General features: G+C 41.3%; 1 protein-coding gene across 3 annotated transcripts in view; it reads left to right on the top strand.

The window, feature by feature from the left end:
• Nucleotides 1-17,163, top strand: part of nav3 (neuron navigator 3) — a 435,160-nt gene that overhangs the window by 77,348 nt on the left and 340,649 nt on the right. Inside the window, exon 1 of one of the 3 annotated variants that reach the window (XM_036210351.1) lies at nt 15,807-17,050. The exons of the other annotated variants lie outside the window; for them this stretch is intronic. The gene's annotated coding sequence lies outside the window, so the exon portion shown is untranslated. Of the gene's footprint in view, nt 1-15,806; nt 17,051-17,163 lie in introns of those variants that run through there. 3 annotated transcript variants of the gene reach the window in all.

Genomic DNA, 17,163 nt, shown 5'->3' with positions numbered 1-17,163 from the left:
ACTTTCTTCCTTTCATCCATCCATCCATCCACCCATCCATCCATCCATCCATCCATCTATCCATCCATACTTTCTTCCTTTCATCCATCCACCTATCCATCCATCCGTCCATCCATCCTTCCACCCATCCACCATCCACCATCCATCCATCAGTCCATCCATCCACCCATCCACCCATCCACCATCCATCCATCAGTCCATCCATCCACCCATCCACCCATCCATCCATCCATCCATCCATCCATCCATCTATCCATCCATTCATACTTTCTTCCTTTCATCCATCCATCCATCCACCCATCCACTCATCCATCCATCTATCTATCCATCCGTCCCTCCATCTATACTTTGTTCCTTCCATCCATCCATCCATCCATCTATCCATCCGTCATTACACCAGGCTGGTCAGAGGTTTAGTTTTGGTTCATACCATGCTACAGGTAAATCCAGGGTTCTGATTGGCTGTTGGGTATCCATTAAAAAGTGATAAGAAAGAAGTACAGATCACATAGCCTGATTATTCTATATTATTGCTCTGGTTTTAATACCAGTTTGTACCTGGAACGACAGAAACTTATGACAAACGTGGACAGACGTTATTCCACAGTTTATCACTACAGGAAGACAGTAGAAAAGATCCTCCAAACGTCTCTACGATGGACACGACCACTCAAAAGCTTTTATTCTGAAAATCCAGTGGCATGAATCGGCAAAATCTTCGTTCTCACACTTGTTCTACGCTCGAGCGCCTCTTCGACTGCTCGTGTTGCCGTCTGTGTGACCTTTAATTCTTCTCTCCGTCCATGTGACACACTGCTGCCCGTTTATGTGCAAACATGTCAGAAGTGCTGTTAACAAGGCCTCAGTGCAGCCGGCTCAGGCCGGAGTCTCCGGTTGCCATGTCAACAAAGAAGATAACAGCTCCCGCTGGAGATAACCGTCTTCCTGCTCAAACAGGAATAATGTCAGTGTTTGTGTGAATACAGATGAAAATGTTACCAGTGCATAAAAGCTGGAAGTAAAAATCCATTACCGGCTGGATTTTCAGGCCTTTTTCTCCGGCACAGCAGCTCTGCCGCTCTCCTTTGTTGTCTCTTCCCACCTCCACCCGAGTCTGATTTAAGAGGCTCAGAACAAGCACCCCCCCACCACCCTGCTCGACCTCACCATAATTGTCCTCACCACGTCCACCGTCACCTTCACCTCCTTCCTCTGGTATCAAAGCAGCATCGTCTCGTAATTCAATCCTGGATCAGCCCTGATCCTGCACATCAACAAGTTCACCGCCTCCGAACGGCACTGGCTGCCGCTGAAACATCCCCCCACAGGTTGAAAAAATGACACATTTTCTTCTTTGCTTATTAAATAACACATGTTTACTGGTTACCCCGAGAATTGGATTGTGCCTGGTGTGGTGGCCAGCTGTGAGGCGGCAAATCAGGTAAATAATAAACTGGTTTCCATCAAAGCCAGAGTGCTGGAAATGAATTTTGGGCTTTAATCTCGTCTCACACAAACCCGGTCACGAGGTGTTTGCTCATCACATTCGCCGTGTAATTCCAGGGACGTAACTGTGCATGGAAATTTAATTAGACTGCCTTTCAGAAACCTGAATTCACTCCGCGCCGGGATTTAATTTGCACCAAACATCCCCTGGGCAGCACTTTTTTTTTTGGCGTGACAGGCAGATGACATGCGTGTCTGACATTTTTACAGACTCCCCCCTCCTTTTACCAACAAATGCATGACATTCCCATCATTCCGAGCGGCTGGTTGAGAGTATCCCCCACAAGTCGGTCTTCTTTCGGTCCACTTAGTTGATATTAACCAAAGCTAATGAAGCCTTTAATGAGCCGCAGTGCAACAAAGAGAAGCTGCTGATTTAGTTTCACCAACAGATATTTTTGGATCTTTGACTGACCCCCCCGGGGAGCCAGAGATGTTTTTCTTTGGAATATTGATTTTCTCTGGTAGGTCTGACTCCAGCTCCCACTGGTTAGTGGGGGGGGGGTGGCACAAACACATGGAAAATGTCAGGATTTGTCCGTCTTCACATTAACAGCTGAGAAAATAATTGAGTTTTTTTCTTTTTTGATTAAAGGAAGTTTAGTCCCAAAAACTGAACTTTTCTAAAGAAGCAATATTTTTTCAAAACTTCTGATAAAGTTTTAGCCCAAAACAGCTTGAAAGTTCAGATTTTCAGTTACATTTTGAGTATCAGAATTAAATAGACCCGATTTTCCTGAATGGGTTAAGGAGCAACGGATGAAAACATTGGCTTAACTTGCAGGAACTGAAACAGAATTTCTGATTTAACTCGGTGTTTGTGCTCTTCATTCATATTTGACCTCATTCCCTCTGTTTGTCTCTATGTTTTTCATTCCAATAATGAAACGATTCAGTTTGGGGTTTGAAAGATTTTTTATGCTTATCATGCAGCTTCTTTGACCAATCTCATTAAAACTCGTCACTGTACACTTTCATATTTGAATGAAATGATCTGGTAAAAAGATCAGATCAGGAGCTTTTGTGTCATCTTTTTTTTGGTCAGATTAACACAAAAAATTGAATATTCACCATTAAAGTAAGGATTTATTTCGATGCTGCACAAAACTCCCAGATATAGACGGCCACCATTCAGTAGTAAATATTGATAGCATCGATCTCAAGTTGGAAACGGTATCGGCCCGCAGATACTGATATTATCACTCTTGCTTGATACTTTTCTGCGACTGCAAAAAGTTCCTAGTTCATCATAGTTTCTTGTTTCTTTTGGTTTGTTGACTGTTTTCACTTCTTCAATTTATACTTAAATTTTAATAAGTTTTTATTTTATTAAATTGTTTTCAATTTAATTGAAAATATTGTCCTAATTTTGTTCATATGTTCATCGAGTAATTTAAGAAAGGGAAACTCACAAAAATATGGAAGCACTTGTGACTTATAATTTAAAAGAAAAAGTCAATACTGGAAATATTTTTTTCATTTTCACAATGTAACTGCATTACTTGTCTCTTAAATGTAATGAAAAAGCTATTATCAGAATGACTTTTTCATTTTCTTTTTCAACACTGCTCTTTCTGTAACTTAATTAAAATGATAAAGAAAAGGGCATTTGATACTTCAATTTCAAAAAGTTCTTTAGTAAATTTGTACCAAAATTCAATTATTAATATCAAATTTGAAAATGAAATGCATAAACTGAAATGCTTTTTCTTTTTCACAATGTAACTGCATTACTTGTCTCTTAAATAAAGTCTAAAAGTCAATATCCAAACTGGTTTATTAGACACTTTTTGCCGAGATGTGAAAATGAAAAAGCAGTCTTCATCGGCTTTGTCACTTTAATTAAGTCACAGAATGAGCGTTGATGATGAAGAAAATGAAAGAGCCATTTGGAAAAGGATTTTTTCATTTCCTTTAGGAGACAAGTAATGCAGTTACATTGTGAAAATGAAAAAGTATTTCTGCTAATCCATTTAAATTTTCAAATTTGATATTTCTAAATGAATTTTGGTACAAATTTACTAGAAAACCTTTTGAAAATGAAACATTAAATGCCCTTTCTTTATCATTTTAATTAGGTTACAGAATGAGCGGTGTTGAAAAGGAAAAAGAAAAAGCCATTCGGAGAATGGCTTTTTCTTTTTATTTGAGAGTCAAGTAATGCAGGTACATTGTTAAAATGAAAAAACATTTCCAGTTTTGACTTTTACTTGACTGCGACAGACTGTCGACCTGTCCAGGGTAAACCCCGCCTTCGGCCATCAGTAGCCCGGTTAGGCTCCGGCACCCCGAAAGGGATAAAGCGGACAAGAACATGGATAAATGACTTTTATTTTAAATTATGAGTCACAAACGCTTCCATACGAAACCATTTACGGTGATTAAAAACAAAAAAACATCGAGGTTAATGTCACATCCGCCACATTTACAAAAAATATCAACATTGGTGTTGATATCTGCAATTCTCATCGGTATTGGATCAGTATTGGATCAATACATTTATTATACAAGATATTTATATATTGTACAATTATAGGTGCTGCTGGCTGGTGATCCCACTAATTTTATGATGGTGTCATCAGGCGTCAACAACAAAACTCCACAAAATATCACCGTTTTATTATTTGAATCTCTCACATTTCTATGACTCCATTTATTTTAGTTTATGACATATTGTTTAGATATATCAGTACTTCAAATGTTTTATTGTCTCGATGTTTAAATGTATTTTTTGACAAACTGTGTCTGCCTCTGGACTACAATTTCCTTGCAAAAGAGGTTTCAAATCTTAATAGATTATCCAATGATAATACATTCATGACCAAAAATTGGGTGGCGGCACAAAATTCTAAAGATTCTGCTGATGCCTTCTCATCACGCGGTGTCAGTTGTATTTTTGCATTCGATTCCTGTTTGCATTGGGAAAAGCTCTATAAAGATTCATTGCTGCATGTCGATCGGTTCAATTCAACTTCAAACACACTTCAAGACCCAACAAGTCCATGCTGGTTTACAGCATCTCCTTTAAGTTTCACCATAAGCATCTTTATTGACTGGTTGAAATACACGTCTAATTAGAGGTTAATTAGACATCTACACTCTTTAGAATCTATAGAGTAATAGTGACTTTACAATTACATTTTCACAAATTAGACTTAATGATCTTTTTTTTTCTGAAGGAGTGCTGAGAAAAACCCTCAATAAAAATCCTTCCCCTCAGAAAGCATTTAAGCTGCGTCTTCAATTATTCATATTAGCTCTAATCCTCTTGATGTAGCTTTTATTAGCTTGTCTTATTTATTGTTGTTTCTTAGTGGCTCCGGGGGAAAAGCGGAGAAGGCTTTTCTGTATTACATCAGCGATGCCGGCCATGTAATGAGTTTTCCTTCCGTATTGTGTGTCTTTGTGCCTTCATTGCTTGTTTCAATCAGTAGTTCCATTCATGGAGTCATGTTTGGTGTCGGCTCGGTCTGCTGCGTTCAGCAGAGTAACCCCGCGTGCGGCGCGGGCTAGCTTTCATTATCTGTTGGCTCTAACAGCAATGCTTTGCTCTTTCCTCTTCATTAACTGAACCCTAATCTGGTTTGTAAGTTAACAGATTTGACATTATTACTGAAGAAATTAGCAGAAATTGCATGAATTTCACTGCTGTATCTTACTGTGCTAAGTAGTTGCTTACCAGTGGAGGCTATTTGCTTATCTCTATGCCTTAGTGAACACAAGAAATTCTTGTGTTACATGGATATTTAAAAAAAAATGGGAGAATGGGACGCAGGTCTCATGGGGAATTGCTCTTCCTGCTACCTATCAGCAATTCAATGGACCCTGGTGGTTTTCATAACTACTGAATGGCCCCTTTCCCCATAAATCATGGATGTCTTGGAAAAAAAAAGACAAATTGTCTCTTTTACTGAATGTAAGTGGCTATTATTCCCACATTTTCCACATCTGCACACAGTTCTATCGATTCCTATTATTGCTCTCACTGAGGCTTTGTCTCATTGTCTCCAGTGTTGGTAAGTATTTCCCAAGATGTCAGTTGGTTTATATAATATCTCTGTGTGTGATCATTCTTTCTCCAGCGAAGCCTTGTTCATGCAGCTGCTGCACGCTCCGTCAACAGCCTGCAGAGTTGCGTTTAGCAGGTAGGAAGTAGCAATTTGTGGGTTAATTGTCTTTTAAAAGTTGAATTTAGTGTAAAAAGTAACTGAGGAAAATGTGAAGGAGAGAAGTGTTAAAGGGTAACACAACAGGACAGTTGGAGGCTGACTCCACTCCGGCGAGACGGGAAATGTAAAAACCTGAAGTTTGACAGGTCGCTGCATCGTATCAGCCAATCAGGTACTCAGCTTTGGCGCGTGATGTTTTCAGTGACTCGATCAGCGGATAGAATAGTAATCCAAAGCAAGCGTTTTTGTCCAGAACTTCCATCGTTTACTTGTTTTAGCCACAGGTTTGCAGAGCTCATCTGACTACTTTGATCGAAGGCGGGGTACACTCTGAACAGACCTCCGGTTTTCGCTCCTGCAGCGGAGCTCACTCGCTCAATATACCGCCAGACAGCGAGTCGATGCGGGGCTGCTGGCTCAGGTCCCATCGAGACATTAAAAGAAGGATAAAGGTCTCTTCATTTTACGTCTCCCCGAAAGAAACACAGAGACACAGAAACACTGTGGAAGCGGCTGTCACACAGACACAGCCGCCTGTGCCGGGAATATAATAATCATACCCAAACATGGAGACATGATTACAGATGTTTTTGTAGAACTCCTCACAATAAATGAGCATTATTCCTCGACTTTGTAACAATCCTGAAGTTAGCTTCCGATTTGTAAGCGCACTAGAACATTCCACTGTATTTTTCACACTTGGACAATCAATGAAAGGTCATGTTCAAAACCTGCTGCCCCTAGACATCTCAAACCTGGATGAAATTATGCTTTGGATAGTAAAGAATACATTAAACATGGTTTCTGATTTGTAAAAGCTTTGTTTGATTTATGAAAATATGAAACAGGATGATATTTAGAATTAATTTAAAGTAAAATTACTGTATAGAGACAAAAATGGCTATGGGCTATCATGGTTTTTAGATCAGTTTTTCCCTGTTTTGTTTTACTGATTTATTTTAAAGTACCTATTTTTGTGTTTTGTTTTGACTTTTACTTCCCTTGTCCCTACTGTCCTTGATCTTTTGGACCTGTGTCTCGTCAGCAGTGTCAGTAATGTGTCCTAAATTTGCACACATTTACTGGCATTCTGGGATAATGGTGTTCTGGCATTCCTTCTCTGCAGTGCTTTGTGTTTTTGAAAAATAAATATTTGGTGTTTAGAACTAGGGATGCTTGGACATTTGGCCAAAGCTGAAGGTAAAGCTTCACGGGGTCAGCTGAGGTCATCTGAGCACACGAGCGAGGACATTTCTGACAGTTTGTGAAACCTACACAAACATACTAGATTAAAGATGCTTGTTCTTGGAGTTTTCTGCACGAAGAAACTCGAGATGTTCTTATTCACAGACTTGTGTGCATGTGAGTGCATGTTTATCCCATTGACAACCACACAATCGACCGATCACAGGGTTCTGAAAGGTGAAGCCAGAAGTGGGACGGATATATTGACTGAAATTTACTCCACTCACCTCAACAGCCTCCTAAAATAAGGGCGATTGTGCTAATCGCAGTAAAGTGAGAGCGTTGTCGAGTCCATCAGAGATACTCACAAGGTTGTTTGTTCAAGTCTCAGATCTTCAGGGAATTCATTGAAACCTCTTGAATAAATGTTGCTCACATTTGAACATCATTATGTTTGCACCAGCTCAGGTCAGCATGGCGGTGGATGGTGAAACAGTAACAGTAACACAATCAATTTTTAGTGGAATTATCTGGACTGGATTAGATACAACAATTAGAAAGAAATAACTTTTGTCTGATATTTTTTGTGTAGTTCTTTGAGACAACCTGAACTAGTGTTTGGTGAAAAAATCTTAAATTAATTAAACTTAGCTACAAATTCAAATCAAAAAGTCGGTTAAAACTAATTCTTGCAAACCTCTCGTGGGGTTGCTGGTGTCTCTGTATTCTGACTGTGTCAGAGAACTGGACATAGTGAGTGTGACATCACCCACCCTTGTTTTAGGTTTCAACTTAATTAAATCAATTCAGTCACAATTTCTTCCTAATATTGTTTATAAATTTTTTCTCCACAATGCAACCAGAAATCGTCAGAGAGCAGTGATTGGTCCGAGTCGATCTGAGTCCTTGTTTCCATGACAACCACTCAGGAGTGAGCTCGTTGGAAGTCTACACCCTTAACCCTAAAAGTGTGCTCAGAAGAATCAGTCAGTCATTGGAGAGTTACTTACAATAAAGAAAAAAAATAACATGAAAACGAATTAAGAAATATCATAAACATGATATAAAAAATGTATCAGAGCAAGACCGATTCCTCTGAAATAGAACGACTGAGTACCAGGGATGGGCACTTCCCTTGTTTCTCGGGAGCCGATTCTTTTGATTTGACTCCCTGGAAAGAATTGACTTTTTCAAATCTCGAATGTACTCCATGTAATTTATCCATAGCTGAGTCTCTGATTGGTTGAGGCCATGCGGCGTCTTAATCTTTCCTTTGCAAGGTCTTAAAAAGGTCTTAAAAAGTCTTAAATTGAACTTGAATAAATGTGTGGGAACCCTGAAGATAACAAGATTAAAGTACTACAAATTATTTGAGTATTTATTTATTTTTTAAGTGACCAAGTTCTGTTGGATGTTTTGGGCTTCCGCATTAATTTCTGATAATGCACACCTCATTGGGGATTATCCCTGACCTCAACAAAGGTACCTATGTTGTAAGACACGACAATAAATGATGTGTTTGAATGTTGCTCACATGGGCCAAATCTTAAGCCCTCTAGTCCTTTAAGCTGAGTTTCAGTCCAGTCTCAGGTTCCTGCCTCCCAAGTCTCCATGTCTGTCCAATCCCGATCGAAAGACATGGTTAAAAAAAAAAAAAAATTCCAAATCTGAGCTTTTATAGAAGTCAAACTGCAGATTTTAACCCTGACCCATACATGAAACACATAATGAAAAACATATTGACATCAGGCTGTTCATACATTTACTGTTGATGTAAAATCAGACTCTTTTACAGGAAAATGCTACAATCTGACACTAGTGGTCATTGAAGGAACTGCAACTTTTCATACAAATATGTGAACAGAAGGTGGGGGGTGGGGGGGTTAATACAAGAGATCTGACACTTCACCACCAACTGTTTTTGTGGTAAAGTCAATAGAAATTGATTTGCTGAGGTGCTGCTTCCAGGCTCCTCATGTTTGGTAGATTGATGTTACTATTTTAGAGCATATATTAGTTCTAGCCTATAAACAAATCAACAGCCTGGATTTATTTAATAGGGTCAGTCCTTAAGTGAACAAGCAACCTGCAGGCCAACCCTCAGGCCCGCAGGTTTGCCTTTAACGCCGGTAATCCATCCTTCCAGAGACACTAATTCTTTCATGAGCCGCTGACCTCCACCTGAGTATGCTCAGCGGTGTCGCCAAGATGGATCGAGAGAAGATGAGATGTAGCGGCACAGCGGAGGGGTACGGGGGTGGGGTGGAAGCGTGGTGGATGATGGCGACAGAGTGATTTGAGCTCAGAAGTCGGTCCCTCCCTCCTCGTTGAGCTGCTCATTATCAGTGTGGCTGGCCCTCATCATGGTTATTGCCCCGCATGGCTCATCTCTGCAGCTGCCGTAATCCTGGAAGTTGGAGAGAAACATTTGAAGATGCACATTCTGGAGAAATGTTTGACCGAGGAAACATGAACACACAAGAACAGGTGGGAAAATGACAAGAACACATTCAACATGTAGTTAGCTGACTGTCATAGGTAGAAAATGCCTTCACCACCATGTCAGAGGTAGTGTGGATGTTTGCACCAGCTCAGGTCAGCATGGCGGTGGATGGTGAATAACACCAGCAGCTCTTCACAGACGATGTTCCTAGTTTTCAGATGCGGTACCAGACCCGAACCGGTACCAGATGCGGTACCGGGCGCGAACTGAGCCCGGACATTAACCGGTACAGGGTTAGGGTTGTGGTTAGAGTACCCATACTGAGTTAGGGTACTGGTGTGCTCAGTGTCTTGGTAGTGGACGGGTTTGGGTTCATGGTCCGGAGGTTGGGGACCCCTGATTTAATGGGAACAGCCAGCACTTCAAAAACCTACAAGTTGGGAACACCTAAAACATCAAAAAGTTGTAATACCAGGAGGTAGTATACAACAGTATGAGCTTTTTTAAAAAAATCTGGAATTCACATGAATTCACTGCTGTTTGCACAGTTTCCCGGGACTGTTTGGAGTGCAGAGCAGCCGGTCGCTCTCCAAAGCCTCCTCCAGAGCACTCACTGTCTACGCATGATCTAAAATCCAGCCCAGTATTGATCAATAATCAGAATAAATTGTTTACATGCACCACAATCAGATCAACAATGGGCATAATTTAGATCTGAATGAGTCTGATCGGGTCAGAGTATTCCAAATGCTGAGTTTACATTAACCTTTTCTTTTGATCTGACTTTTATTCCGATTACGTGTGTCCATGTAAACCCACCTAAAAACTCTTCAGTCTAACCTCTATGTGGAGGAAATCTGTCCTCAGCAGCTTTTGCAGCCAGATGAGAGTTAATGTGAAGCCATGAAGGTGTCGCTGCCTGTCGTTTTCTGGACTGTAAGCTGCCTCGTGTTTATCTACTGTGCTGTGTTAAACCGCCTGCAGTTATAATTCTAGCTGTTTTATGCCGGCGCTGTGAGCTGGCAGCTGATCTTTGCATAAACAGAATAAACGTGAAAATAAATTGATGGGGAATCGTGTGGTAAAGTCAAACCTGTTTAACGTATTTTTCCTCAGGTGGTGTTAAAACGGTTAACTTTTATGGGTCGCAGCTTTAAAATAAAGTTGTTCACGTGAATAAGGGTTTGCAGGAATTATAGATCAGCTCCTTTTTTGTCACGTCCGTCTGTTCTCTAGTTTAACTTCTAGTTTTGCCTTCAGGACTCACAGTGTCAGCTTTAAAAGCAGAAGATGAAACGTCCCTAAGTCTTAAGAACTCAAATATAACTTTTCCTTATACCATGGTCCGGGTAAATACTCGATTCTGATTGGCTACAGAGGCTCCATTAAAAAGTGATAATGTCTCTATGTTGGACATCTCTATCAAAGTTTACCATCAACAGGAATGTTGACTTTAATTTTAGATAATTTGTCTTGTTTACCCTATTGCTTGATACAGATAAATATATGTTTATAAATAATTGTATTAATTAATGGACATTTTTGTTAAATTATCAGAGTTAATGGTGGATATTTCTTCAATTAAAACTTCTTATGGACTTTTTTAATTAAAAACACACTTTTAGTTCATCATCTGAACAAAAGCAAACTGTAAGAGGTGAACTTTCTTTCTGAAATGGTGCCTTGAACCACTTATCAGGACCTTTAGTGTTTAGTAGTGACATTTTCTTCCACTAGTTAGACCTCATACACCAGCTAGAGCCTACACGAGCTAAAGATTCTGTAGTGGTTACCATGAAAATTACTTCAACACGTCAATCAAATTGTCCGCTTCTTGCAAAAAAAATGATTTAAACTTTAAAAAAACGACTACATTGAAGTACTGATATTTGATTTATTATATTTATTTCATAAGTGACTATGGTAAAAGTTGGATAAGGCCTTACTAGGTGTCCAATATCAGAATTGAAAGCAGTTTTCCACTTTCTGAGAATAATTACCAGAATGACTAACTGATCTTTTGCCCGGTTTTGTACCAAAACTCATTTACTTCAAACTGCCAGATTCTTTATTTTCTCTATTGTTAGGTTTAATCAGTGTGAGAGATTTGTTTAAAACACTTGCAAGGAGAACGGATAGAGAGAGTGCCGGCCTTCTCTTCCCGCTTGCCCGACCCTTCTCTTTTATTTAGTTCGCGTCATTCCCTAGTTACATTACAGCAGCTCTGAAAGTAAGGGGAAAATACAGCTGCACACCGGTTTTTACTATTACTGATGTCACATTCTCTATCTTCCTAACATAATTTTGAACCAGATATGTAGCATCACCTGCGATAATACTAGTGTGAATTCTGTAAGCTTAATTTGGCCGCTGAAGATGCTGAAATTGATAGCTAAAAAATCTGAAGCTGAAAGCTGAAAATGCTGAGGTTAATAGCTGAAAACACTGAAAATGATAGCCAGCTAAAATATTAGCTAAATGCCATATTAGCCTAAAAGAAAAAAAAGAAAAAAACTTAGGTTAGCCAAAACAGCTAGCATGGAGCTGAAAAAATAGCGAAACTTAAAAATATCCCTAAAACTGAAAAAAGCCTAAATTAGCCAACACAGCTGACATGTAGCTGAAATATTAGCTGAACTCCAAAATAGCCTAAAAAATCTTAGTAAAGGACAAAATAGTCCAAAAAACTAGCAGAATGCCAATTTTTAAAACTTTAAAACCGTAACTTTTTAACATAATTATGAATAATAAAAAGTCGGGAGTATTATTCTGGAATAAAACAACTTAAACCTTAAATAACTTTCAATATTTTACTCTAAAAAAATAGATTTAGTCAAAATGATACAAGATAAGATAACATCGGGTCATTATTAACATTATTAACAATAAAATAAAATGATCTGGAGGGCCGGATAGAATTACTTGGAGGGCCGGATCTGGCCCGAGGGCCTTGACTTTGACACATGTGGTCTACATCAACCTTACAGATATCTCACGATACATTCACCACATGCACAATAATAGTACGCTCCATTTGTCCCTTAAGGTTGTCATACGAAACTCCAAGGAACTGCTAGACAACCTAGCTAGCATCCAAAGCTAATAAAGGCTAATATATTAAGCTAACAATCCCGAGTGAAACATTCATTGCAAATCCATCACCAGGTCGGAGTTTGCTGGATTCAATGCCAAATGCACTAAACCACTGTTGCCTAACTTCCAAGTCCACCTGAAAATTGTGCAAGTCAGTAGATTTTTGACAACGAAGGCAATACACCTACTAGCCACGCTAAAGCTAACATGCTAACGACCAACCGTTACAGAATCAAACATGGGCGGGGTTTTCATACTGGAGCTGCAGGGCATAAAGACGTGAAACTTCTGAAATGACTTGGGACTTACACCAGTTGACCAATCACAAAATTCAACTGCAATACCTCAGTTCAACCTGTAGAGGGCAGTGCACAATTTCAAGAATTAAACAATTTATTTTTAAATTGTTAAAAATGTGGCAAGGACCAACAGACTGCACTTTTAAAGCCCCACTTATGGAGGTCAACAGACAAAAATAGTTGATTTAGTGTTTGGTCACCCTTTAATCTTTGTACGTACTAAAAGATGTGGTTATTTGGTGGGCGGGGGGGCACTTTATTGACAATTCATTGTGTCAAATTCCTGAGTTTCTCCAACCAAACATGATGGTTTGTAAACCACTGAAGCCCAAATCCAAAACCGCAGCTCGGTCATGTGGACCGAGACGGGGGGAGGGAATAATAAATGCTCCAGGGCTAATGTCATTAATCCTCCTGCAGGAAGCAGCTCCACACATTTCTTTTAAGATATGGAAGCTCTTATCTTTGGGAGCACACCTTAACTGGTTCATAATTTGTGTGATGCTTTAAATGTCCTCCATTATGGCCACCACACCTGCAGACTGGAGCTGTGCCTGAGGCTGCAGCAGCAGCAGGGGGGGAGATCTCCTCCATGTGATATTTTTAATTATATTTGGATTCTTCACATCCTTCAACTGTTTTTCATCACTCAGACTCTTCAGAGTTTCAGCACATGTAGGTCTACATTTATTTTTTCCAGTATTTTTCCGTCAGTTTTGTCAAAGTGAACGTTTTGTTTGGTTTTCCTCCTTTTCCACAGAATCCCGGCACATTTTCCTCTCCTCGGTTTGCTTTTTCTTCCAGTAGATGTCAGGAATTTGTTTTTTTTCTGACTTCATGGTGTTGCACCAACCTTCCTGTCACCTGTTTTCATGCTCTTGTTGACAATTTAGTTTTTTTCCAGAAAGCCTTTGTTGTGCAGGCATCATGTCATGACGGCGGCTGTCGTTTCTCTCCTGATCTCACATCAGTGCCACCTCCAAAAACCTTTTTTTTCTTCAATTTCCTGCAGCAGAAATAAAACAGATTTCTAGACCGATTTAACCTTCTGAGTTTTTTTTGGTTTCTGGAGATAAAAAAAAAAAAAAACAACTCCCATGATGCCGACTGTTGTCTCCCCTCCTCTCCCCTCCCAGCGTATTTTTTTTTTTTTTTATCCTGGCACCTCCATCATTATTGACAGCCCTTCAAACTCGCTCTATAAAACTCGGCAGGCTCCTGCTTTTCGCACTTCTCAGGAAAAAAAAAACAGCTTGGAAGTGTTTCTGCAGCTTGTTGTGTTTCCATGACATTCCTGCTCTGCTGGGACAGAAAAGGCATCGGAGGCTTTGTTCTTGAAGCCACGTGTTAAAGTTGGCTCTTGATACATCTCCAGAAATGTGGTGAACGTGAGCCGTTTTCAGAGAGAGCTGACTCAGATTTGCTCTGTTTTTTCTAAATCCTTCTCAAAACTGCCTTGTTGTTTCGTGAACATCCCGCCAGCCAGCAGGGCTGAGTGGGCCCCGTATGGTTTAAAAGTGGCAGAAAATGTGTGGTTTGTCCGTGTTGACAGCGGAGCTCGCAGGCTCGATACAGCGGCGTTCACTCGCTCAATACAGCGGCGTTCACTCGCTCAATAAAGCGGCGTTCACTAGCTTGCAACAGCGGAGCTCGCTAACTCAATATAGCAAAGTTCGCTAGCTCGATACAGTTGAGCTCGCTAGCTTGATATAGCGGCGTTTGCTAGCTCGATACAGCTGCGCTCACTAGCTTGATACAGCGGAGTTCGCTTGCACGATACGGCGGCCTACATTAGCTCGCAACAGCGAAGCTCGCTAGCTCAATATAGCAGAGCTCTAGCTCTATACCGCAGCGTTTGCTAGCTCGATACAGCTGCGCTCACTAGCTTGATACAGCTGCGCTCACTAGCTTGATACAGCGGCGTTCGCTTGCTCAATAAAGCGGCCTTTGCTAGCTTGCTACAGCGGAGCTCGCTAGCTCAATATAGCAGAGCTCGCTAGCTCGCTACAGCGGAGCTCGCTAGCTCGCTACAGCGGAGCTCGCTAGCTCGATACAGCAGCACTCACTAGCTTCATACAGCGGCGTTCGCTAGCTTGATACAGTGAGGCTCGCTAGCTCGATACAGCGAGGCTCGCTAGCTCAACATAGCAGAGCTCTCTAGCTCGATACACCAGCACTTACTAGCTTGATACAGCAGCCTTCGCTAGCACGCTACAGCGGAGCTCGCTAGCTGGATACCGTGGCACTCACTAGCTTGATACAGCGAAGCTCGCTAGCATGCTATGCAGTTTACCGAGAGGCTAGATATCATAGCGAGCCGACCCACTGATTCCCCACTTGTGGGTAAACACAGGTGGGGCCACCACAGAAACTGTGGACAAACACATTTGGGCCCACATTTTCTGCCACTTTTAAACCAAACGGGCCCACTTGGCCTTGCTGGCTGGATTAGACCCTACCATGTCTGGTCATGTTTTGGTTGTGGTGAAGGTCCGTCACTTTTCTATCCTCCATGCCTCTTGTTCACAGCATGGCTGAGACATGAAATAAGAAACAAGCGAGACGGTGAATTCCTGTTATGTGGTTATGATCTGAACCCTTTCTGATGAGTGTAGAAATCAATCTGTGGTCAAAACTCCTTTCAGGAGGGGCTTAAAAGTGAGCCGGCAACAGACAGGCTGACAGGTGACCAGGTTAGAGACAGGAATGCCTGATCATGAGGTACAGACACAAACCCACACACAAGTCGACATTTACTTTTTACTTTTATAAACATGTTTGGGAGTTTATGAGCCGCATCGTTTCTGGAGTCGTTTTTTCTGAGGACGCCTCACACAGATGGAACAACATGTAACTCCTTTGCAGATGGAGTGAATAAATGCAGCAGAGCGACAAAAAGGTTTGGAGTTTGCATTCCGGTGGTTTACTGTAAAACCAGTTATTTGTGGTCTTCACTGATATGATGGGAACAAAACTTTTCTGAGAATGAGAGAACGAACGAGTGTCAACAAATATATCCAATACACTTCGATAGCAATGACAGCAGTCAAACGTTTTCTGTAAATCTTCACAACAAACTGTTGCTGCTATTTTGGTCCATTCCTCCATGCAGATCTCCTCTAGAGCAGTGATGTTTTGGGGCTAATACTTATTTTCCACCATAATTTATAAATAAATTCCTTAAAAATGTGATTTTCTTGATTTTTTTTCTCTTTTTGTTTGTTATAGTTGAGGTATAATGAAAATTATATCTTTTTAAATGGGAGAACTTGTATAATGGGTGGCTGAATACATACTTTTTCCCTTCTGTATTCCTCCTTCAAAGGTTAGTTGGTGAACATGTAGCCACAAACAAACCAAACAAATGCAGGTTCTTTTTTGGTTTTATAGAAATTCTTTTCCTGCAGGTTCTTGCAGACTTTCTGACAGAAACCCCTGATGGATTCTGTTTGTCTCGATTCATTTAGAAACAAGCAGGTCTGTAAAGAAAGTGCTCCTTTTTCATCGATCAGTCAAGCTAAAGTTGAAGACTGTTTCAGCCTATTTATAAAGTGATCAACAGTAAAGGGAGTCTCCTCTCCTCGTGGTGCTCCTCGCTCCGCCGCCGCCGCCGCGCTCTTTGTTCCTCCTCCGTTGGGTGTGTGCCTGAGCGTGGATGCAAATGCTCTCCAAGAGAGGATTTCCAGGATGGGTTCAGTCTCTCCCCCACCTTCCCTCTGCGACGCGCCTGTCATCGGCGGCGTTTGATGCTGCTGAGCTGCAGCCTGCATATGTTTCTGTATGTTCTGCGTGTGCGTGGGGGGGGTGCAGGACGACTCTAAATGTGTGTAAAGGCAGATCAAGCGCACAGAGGACCAGTTTGTATGTTGCATGCCTCTGTAGGTGAGCAGACCCCCCTCTTCTCCTCCTCAACTCCAGGGACTGGCATGTTCATTATTCTTTCTAAAAGAACCATTAAAATTTCATCAGTGCAATGCAATCTGTAGCAGGGCGGGGGGTGCGCATCACCAGTGTGTGGGAGGGAGGGAGGGAGCGCCGGCGTGAAGGGGAGGGTGCGAGCATCCTCCCCTCATTCACCGCTGCCTGCCTTCGCGCCTCTCTCCCGCTCCTCCGCCTTTTCCTCCTTTGGCAGCCCTCTCCTCCGGTGGCTCGATCCCGTCTGAGCGCGCTCACAGATTACCGCTCGTCTCATGATGTGAAGCGCTAGCATCCTCACCCTCACACCCCACCCACCCCCACTTCCTCCTACAGCCGAGGAGTTTGCATCCGAGGTGGATTAATCTTTAAGTTCCGTTCGGGAGGAGGTTTTTTCTGGAATATTGTTTTCACTTTCCTCCAAGGAGTGGAAGTTTAAGGTGAGACTTTCAGCGTTTTCTCTCTGAAACTTGTTGATTACTGTATCTTCCTAAGTTTTCTCGTTCGTTTTTTGATTTCCAACGGAGCACTTGCTGTCACAGGTAGATCTGAC

Source organism: Oryzias melastigma, linkage group LG23 (genome assembly GCF_002922805.2).
Source record: "Oryzias melastigma strain HK-1 linkage group LG23, ASM292280v2, whole genome shotgun sequence".
Lineage (NCBI taxonomy): Eukaryota > Metazoa > Chordata > Actinopteri > Beloniformes > Adrianichthyidae > Oryzias > Oryzias melastigma.
The sequence above is the reverse complement of the archived record's forward strand: the minus strand, read 5'-3'. Positions and strand labels throughout refer to the sequence as shown.